This window comes from Erigeron canadensis, chromosome 9 (genome assembly GCF_010389155.1).
Source record: "Erigeron canadensis isolate Cc75 chromosome 9, C_canadensis_v1, whole genome shotgun sequence".
NCBI classification, from domain to species: domain Eukaryota; kingdom Viridiplantae; phylum Streptophyta; class Magnoliopsida; order Asterales; family Asteraceae; genus Erigeron; species Erigeron canadensis.
The window spans coordinates 24,346,568-24,355,387 of NC_057769.1; the positions used below are offsets into that span (position 1 = coordinate 24,346,568).

The 8,820-nt window shown below is 32.3% G+C and overlaps 1 long non-coding RNA gene across 2 annotated transcripts; it reads right to left on the bottom strand.

Annotated features, from left to right (window-relative positions):
• Positions 1–4,679: 4,679 nt before the first annotated feature.
• LOC122583900 lies at positions 4,680–6,986 on the bottom strand. Of its 2 annotated transcripts, none has more exons than XR_006321347.1 (4): positions 6,890–6,986; positions 6,120–6,325; positions 5,376–5,443; positions 4,680–5,004 (listed from the first exon to the last, which is right to left on the bottom strand). It is a non-coding gene; the product is annotated as an uncharacterized LOC122583900 (long non-coding RNA). The 2 variants fall into 2 exon arrangements; XR_006321346.1 differs by having other exon boundaries at positions 5,376–5,455.
• Between the last annotated feature and the right edge of the window lie 1,834 nt (positions 6,987–8,820).

Sequence of the window (8,820 nt, forward strand, 5' to 3'; positions counted from 1 at the left end):
AAGTTTCTATTCTACTCGTTTCCTTTTTCCTTTGTCATTAAAGATAATTGATAGTGAATGGAGAAATTGTAATAAAAGATTAGAAGTTGGTGTCTTGGTAATATAAAACTCTGAAAAGGTTAGTATATATAGTAGAAACATATACATGTAAATTTAATTTTGTAATTAATATTAAATAAGTTATTTTGTTAAAAAGATAGTATTAATTACAAAATATATTGGTAACTTAAAAGATACACTCTTTTTGCCGCTCAAAAAAGTCTTGGAATCTTACTTTGGTAGTTGGGAAGTCAAAACGGTAATGGTACACGTACCAGTACATTTGAGTAGTTTATATTTTCGATTTGGTTCGACATACCAATGGGAATGGGTGTACGCGGGTCTATGAACGTTTTATGTGACTATGGTTTGACACGACAGGAAAAAGTCGAAAAGCAACTATTTTTGTCGTTTAGCGGCATCCATCGCGACGATATGGGGTCCCTTGAAAAGAAAAGCGGAATGCTTTTTCTTGTGGTGTGTATACTGTCCTGATCAAGACTTGTATTTACTTGTCTTCTTAATGTTTTGTTTTGCATTTCATTTCTTTATCTTGTCATGGTTTTAGAAAGTGCTATATATGTTAGTACTTTAATAGTTCTAGCAATCTGCTAGTTAAGTAATAAAAATTCGTTGACCGTTAGTTCAAAAAAAAATCTTGTCATGGTTTTGTATTGCATTTTATTTCCGAAATTTTGTAAGATTTTGTCATGTTGCAAGTGGTCTAGCTTGGCCTTTAAAATAGAATAGTTTTCAATTTGAATTTGACTCGGGCTATATATGATGGGTGGTAGTGGTAAATGAATTTTGTATAAGTTCAAACCCTTCCACAAAATTTACTAACTGTAGCACCATTAATGGAGATTAGCAGTAAGCCAGTAATTAATAATTAGAATTTTTAATAAACAAAGTTTACAACTTTATGCAACACCAAAAGTCTAATTAAACAAAAACGATACACCTAAATCAAACCATTAGAATTTTTTGTGAGTAATAACTATCATACAAGCACGAGGATATATAAAAGCAAAACTTTATTAAATTAACTAAGATTTTGAGAATAATGAAGTCGACATGAAATCATGAATAATTAGGTCAACACTAGTATGGTCAGGCCCAAAAAGCCTGCAAAAACTTGTCAAAAGAGTGGACCGAAAGAAATCAGACGTTTTAAAAGCTTATTTTTGTTTGAAAGATGAGACCAAGCCAAACTAAGATTGGACCGGGTCCGGCCAATCTTTTCCATCTCTACTTAGGCATGTGCTTATAATGCGTCCCCCTTGCGTCCTTGCTTGCGAAGACGACAGACACTATAGCCATGGATCGTCTAAACAGTTGCGTCCTTTGCCTCTAGTCGTCCCCAGGACACTTTCAGACGCTCCTTGTGGGGTAGGGTGTAGGGTGAGACCAACGAGCGGACCAAAATTAAAAAAAAAAAAGAAAAAAGCTTTTTATATCTGTATATGTATGGTGTATATATGTATTGACATGGAGCTTCTTCGATCTGTTATATATATATGGTGTATATGTATATGTATTGTGTGTGTGCGTGCGCGAGCACAGAAAGAGATAAGAGTAATTATTTGTGGTGTATTTTTTTTTTATATATATTTTTTTAATATCAATGTTTCATTTGGGTACGTACCTCAACTTTTATAAAAGTTTTATGATTAGATATATTTTGTTTAAAGTTTAATTTTCAAAGTTATTATTTTTATATATAAAAGTGTTTATTTAAGTTTGTTTTTAAATAATAAAAAAATTATAAAGAAGAATTGAGGTTGTGGCGAAGAAGTCTTGAGGAAACTTGTCTTATAGGCAGGGAGAGTCTAAAGGGAGTCCTGCTGATGTGTTAGTGAAGAAGCTAGGATAACTCTTCTCTTTATAAGGAGAGGCCTTATGATGTTATGATTATAGAGTCATGAAAGATGACAACATAATTAAATTCGGTTACCTTTGTTTCCCTAAACACTAATTAAAACCTTCTAGATACGCTTAGTTACAGAAAAACTTTTTTGACCAAGTTTTCTTAATCACCTATATATAAATGGAAAATATTATATACTGCAAACATTAGTCCCTGCCCTCACATTAATTTTCCCAGGTGATGAAATAAAAACTTAACCCCCTCCCTAAATGTGAGGTGAAACAGCAGATAACCATTTGCTGTTAACAGCATATTAGACAACTCCATATATAAAACCTTTGAAACCTTAAATAATGTATTAACGTGTTTAGTTGCAACCTTGGAAAACAAAAGAAATTCTTTAATTTTTGAAATCGGTAGTATTAGAAAACAATAGATATTACGAGTAGTTTCTATAATTGAAAATCAAAAAAATAATCAATTGCATCCTAAACTTGGAGGAGCCATAGTAGTGTTGCTAGCTTCTCTTGGCCTTCTTTAATTGAACAGCTCCATTGTTTAACACTTCCCAGCAGGAACAACTAGTCACTGGACAAATATACATTTCTCATAGTTTATATATTTGGCAATAGCCAAACAAAATAATAAAATGAAAGTGAAAAACACTTACTATATATAAATATATACATACATATATCCAGTGGTGTGATATCCTTGCTAGTAAGGGTTAAGCGATAGTGCTGCTCAATGTCACTGCTAGGAGAAGATAATTAACTTGTGCTTTATGTAGACTTCGAAATTAAAGGATATATAAGAAGGTGAGGTGCATGATGGGTGACCTGAACTGAATTAATTAAGAGGTGTTATATATATATATACTCGTAATTATAGAATTAAGCTTCTCATAATTATTATTTCATGCATGTAATTAAGTATATATTTTAAGAATTTCAGAGCAAAGAATTAATCATGGCAGCGCGCGGCGCTTTAGTTTTCCAGCAAAGTTTGTTGGAAATTTCACGTGTATATATCTTAATTAATGATATTTCTTTAATACTTGGTATATTAACATTCAACGCGGTAGTAATTAAATATACATAGTTTTTATATTTAAATGGCGTTGATGATGTTCTAAAACGAAGATCTCGATGATGATATTTCTTGTGATTTACTTTAGGCTTAAATCGATTTAAGATCGACTAAGCTCGATCAAATACGAGTTGACGAAGGCGGAGTGTGTATGCTTGTTAAAACTAACTTTTTGTTTTTTGAAAATTGACTTTTATTCACCAAAAGACCACCCACCAAATCAGTGGGAAGTCACCAAATATGTACTGCAGATTTACAAATAATGACGTAACATATTGAAGCAGCCTCAAAGTCAGGTTAATGATGTCATTAATGGCCAGTCGTTTAAAGAAAGTAGCAGCCCATGTGCATTGTATGAAAAAGGAAGTTTTTTCTTTGTAAAAGTATAATTTATTAATTATTATCATTATTATTATTATTATTATTATTATTATTCCTGTTTTTAAATTCTAGACTGATGCATCATGCATGTGGGTTTGTGTTATATATACAGGCTTCAGTAGTTTAACTATTTTAAAGATTTGGCGTAAGGTTAACAAGTTTGTTTTTAGACTCTATCTCCTATGTACGTTCACTTCATGTACGTTTTTGTGCTAATTAGGATTATCAAGATCTTAATTTGTAACACCTTGTGTAGTTTTTTTTTCTTTTTCTTCTTAGAACGGCAAACTCCTACTCCCAAAATTACAAAAATGTCAGATGTTTGTCTATTCAATGTGAAACACGTCAAATGAAAAATCTAAAACTTTAAAAAGGGGTTATTCAAGACTAAAAGTTTATATCTATACTATCTTATAATAATTATCAATTTCTCTTTCATAAAAGTGTTAGATACAAAATTACCACTTTATCCTTGATAAATTAATTTACATTATCAATTCTTTATCTTTTAGCAAAAATTGTTTAGAGACTAACTAGTTAATCAACCCGGATGACTATCCGGACATGATCAGGAAAATATAAATAAAACTTTTATTATTTGATTATACAGACCAATTACAAACCTTTATGTTCTACGTATTAATAAATAGACTAATCTATCAAAATGATAAATAATTACTCCCACTGAAACCATTACCACATATTAATAACTCAAAACTTGAAAAAACAAAAAAATTATATTAGTAAAACCATCCATCGATTCGTTTTACAAGGGTACGAACTTGTAAAAGTCATCTTACCTGCATTTTTATCTAACAATTATCCTAAGTTCTATTACACGAGGTGCCATTCGTGAGAGTCGTTTTCTTCTTCATATATTTATATTTTTCTGTCTATATCATCTTGATCTTTTATAGTTTTATACATCTCAGAGTATTTTGTAATGAGGTTACCCTTATTAATTGTCGTGTTCAAGCCTTGGGAATGACATAAGAATTAAGTCCGTTAATGAGGACTTAACTTGGGTATTCACATGTTCAAGCGGGAAGAGTGTACTCCTATTAATCATCATGCCTTCGGGCGGATTAGTAGAGGGTTTTTCCCCCATCGGGTATTTGAAATAGGCATTTCTACTCCGAAGAAGCTCTCTAGCGCAGACCCGGTTAAGCCAACATATGTTAGACCTTCCGCTATCGAATTGCAATACGAAGTTTTCAGCGACATTCACCTTTCAAAAAAGAAAAAAATTACATAACTTTGACTTGATAACTAACTCTTTATCTCCTAACTAATAAAGGCTTGATTAATGAAAATAAAACCTTCATAAAAACATAAAGTTACTAAAGATATAACAAAAATCCAAACATAACTATAGAATTCAAGATTAATGGTAACAATACAACTGATGATAAATATCGTTTGTTAGGCATCTTTGATAGGCTTTGAAGCAAATACAATGTTTGGTTGTATAGCATGTCCGTTGTTCCTCGTACTTGAAAATGGGTCGAGGTTGTAGGCATGAGTAAAAAGTTGGAGATTGCACAAATTCATATATCCTCTACAACGTCTCCATGCCCCCTCAGTTCCTTCACTACACATCTCAACTAAGATTCTTACGCATGATTAATCTGCTACATAGTTTGAATTTAGAGGTCAAAAGATGTGGTAACATGTCCAAATGGGTTTGTGTCCAAACGACACATGTGTTAGTTTGAGTCAAAATGGGTAGGGATAACCTACACACTACTTTATCCATCTTAAACATGTCAAATAGAGGTTTACCAAAACTGTACAGTTATAGTTAAAATCCAAATTTTAAACGATTACTTATGAGGTTCTATGTATTAGTTACAGTTTGGATAACTTTCGAGCTGTCTTTTTTTAGCTATAAATCAAGAAACTAATTCCATTTGGATGATAAAATAACCTATATCCACCCATTTACATGTATTTACAATACCTACAATACAGTATATTGAATTGAATTGACAAATTTTACCTGAATACGATGTCCTTGCAGAAACTTGACGTACTCAACCATCTAGCATGGGTTGCTGTATAAGTTTCCTGCAGCAAATCCTGTTATACATTAGAACATCTCAATAACTTAAAGCTAAAGAAACAGTAAAGCAACATTATATGGCCAGAACACAACACACTTTGTGCTACTAACTATATCTATATCTATACTATATTATAAAGCAGATTCCTTCCAGATTTTCAACATTGAGTTGAAATTTTCAATATTGATTTTAAGTACATCCCCAAAATACCCCTCTCATCTATTCTATATTTATCTAAAATAACTATAATACCCTTTCTCTCTCCTCAAATCTCAACCAATCATCTTTTTTCTCTCTCCTCCATAAATCATTTATTCCTTCAATTCATTCAAAATCTTTTATCTCAAAAACCGTACATCGATAAATTATAAAAATTGTATGGGTGTTCTTAAAATTTCATGTTCTTTCATTAGAGATGTCATTCGATATACTTTCGACAAATTTTTAAATCCGAGGGTGGAGCCCGTACGGCTAAGGCATTTGACTATCATACTCTATCACATATCAACTCCTATAACCTATCATACTCTATGACCTAGGTATCACCCCACCATCTCACCGCCGCAACGCGCGGGTACTTGCTCTCGTATTAATAAAGGATGTCTTTGCAAACATGGATGTCTTTGCTCTAACTGTATATTAATAAAGGTAAATAAGCTTGGTATCATGCATAGACTTACCTTGGTTTCAGCTAGGCAGTGTTCTTTCACTACAAGTCCACAACCTAATAGTAAGTTGAACCAGTTCCTAGAAAGACAATCTCAACAGTTGTTAATTGCTGATCAACTGGGAAGCCGGCTTGTGGACGTAATCGGTCACATCACGCACAAATAGAACAAATAAGATGAAATCTGTGGCATCTTGAACAAAAAGCTGAACCTTGATCCTAAATTTCAATGGATGAACATTAGTTTTTAATCCATTGTTGTAAAATGTCCGAAACTATAAAACCAAAATCAGTGGAGTAAGTGCAAACTAATCAAACAAATAAGAGAATTAATATGATTATTAGTCATCAGTTATGACACTGTAATCACCACATTGAAACCTACAAACACCCTCATCATCAGAATCTTCATCAACCAGTTTGTAAAGACCATCAACGTTTTTTAAGCATTTGGTGCAGGCATGGTGGAAACAACCAAATTCATTCTAAAATTGAATACTAAATTCATCATGAGTTATGATATCTACTATCCTAATAAAATAACCTTTACAGAAACAATCCCATTTGGTTAAAATAATCATTGGAAAATATGAGCTAAAGTAAGCTAAACTTATCACTGACATTTTGACAAACACTTTATGTGCTTCAAAATTTTGTTCTATATTCACAATGAAAATACATACGTTAAGTGAAATAGGTGGATTTATGATATAAAAAACCTAACCGATAAAAATAAAATCACAAATATGAAACAATTAATCAAAAATATAGATCAATACTAACCAGTAAATTAAAAGTTAAAAGACAACTGTATATATCGCTTCTTCACTAAACCTCGTTAATGTCAATAAAAAAAGCTGCAATATAATTCTCATGGAGTAAAGCTGGATAATCTATGAATCCATGGATTAAAGATGGAAGCTTTTTTTTAAAAAAAAATTGGGTATAAAGACTGATGAAGAAGAAAATTAAAATAAAAAAAAAAAAAGAAAAGAAAAAGGATATATATATATATTTTTTTAAGGAAAATGATTGATCAACCTAACCAAAACAACCTAATAATCAACCTAACTACGTGATGATGACACTTGGCATAATCAAAGGAAGAGATTGAGAGAGATAATGAATGGATTACACATGTCATGCGATAAAAGCTTTAGGTTGATCTTTAGGTTACTCTTTTTTAAGGAAACTGATATTGGAAGGGGTGGCATGCTGCCACGTGTAAGTTTTTAAAACATTTTTAATTGGGATTCTCTTTTATCAAATAGAAAGATAAATTAAGGAAGTGACTAATTACGAACCTTGTCTGTGTTTTATATATATATATAGAAAAGTACTGTGAATGTTTGAACTTTGTTTTTCAAAGGGGGCTCCTCAATATCATGCCTCTTGTGTATTCTTTTGCATCAGTTTATATCCATACACTTTTAGGTAATATTATTAACTGATGGTGTCTTCATAAGATCACCATTTAATCATCTATTATCTATCAAACAGTTTCAACAAATACTTTTTTTCTTCATATTGTTTATAGGAAACACTTGCTACTTGCTAGTCAACCACCTTTTATTCAATGACACTTCAAAAAACACTTGGTCTAGTAGTCGGTCAGTTTCAGGACATTTTAAGTAACTCTTAAAAACAATTCGGTGAAATTTCAGTTACAGGAATTGAATTTAGAAAAACAACATATATATAGAGATAAGGGCATAAGGCGGATTTCTTGTTTCCAGCTTTTCTTTTGGACCTTCAAATGGAAGACTGCAACATAAGGAAATAAATATCCAAGCTCGGATTGCAGAAAGTTATTGTGGCCCATACAAAATTCTAATTCAAATACACAACTGATCATATGTAGTACTAAAAAATGTTTTAGAACTCTGGAAGTAGCAATTATGGTTTATATGAATCGTGCGTCAAGATGATCAATTTGATAGGACTGTTGCTAGTGGACAATCGAAGAAGAGTGTGCAAGTCGGCGTCACAAGCAAGGAGGATGAGGTCATTATCTTCATCCCTATATTTTAGACGAAACGTTCTGCCCCCTAACTTAAATCTTTGTGCCACCTTGTTTTCGAGTTCCAGTAAGCTAGATGAAGTCTTGAATTGAAACTTTATCATATCATCTTTGAAGGTTGCCTTCACAGTCACCATTCTTGCATTCGAGACACTAGTCTTAGTCTTCTTCGATGATGTATGAACAAGACTATTCTCACAGTGCAAATATGCTTTTACAATTTTTTTTGTATATTCGGGTTTTGATGTGTTCTCACACAAAGCAGGGTGATTTCTGTTCTGTATTACATGCCCGATTGTCTTATTTCTCCATCGTTTCAACTGCACCATTAGGCATGCTGCTTGGTATATGAAATCTGATTTACAAGGAAGGTGGGAATGCTTGCCACAAGTCCACCACTTGCCAGAAAAACCATGCCGTTTCCTAAAACAACTCCATCGCTTAACCTTTGCCAGCAGGAATACAATAACAGATATACTAAAACGTACTTTTGCAGGTCTTGACCGTGATTTTTGTAACGTTGTGGAACTGGTACCATGATCATCTTTTTTGTTGTAATCTGGGAATGGTCTGCTAACATATCATGCTTTTGACAAGACTCACCAACTAAAAAAGAATAAAATGGACTACATATATGATTATGCTGAAATAATTTAACATAATGAAAGACTATACACAAGCATAAACAAGTAAT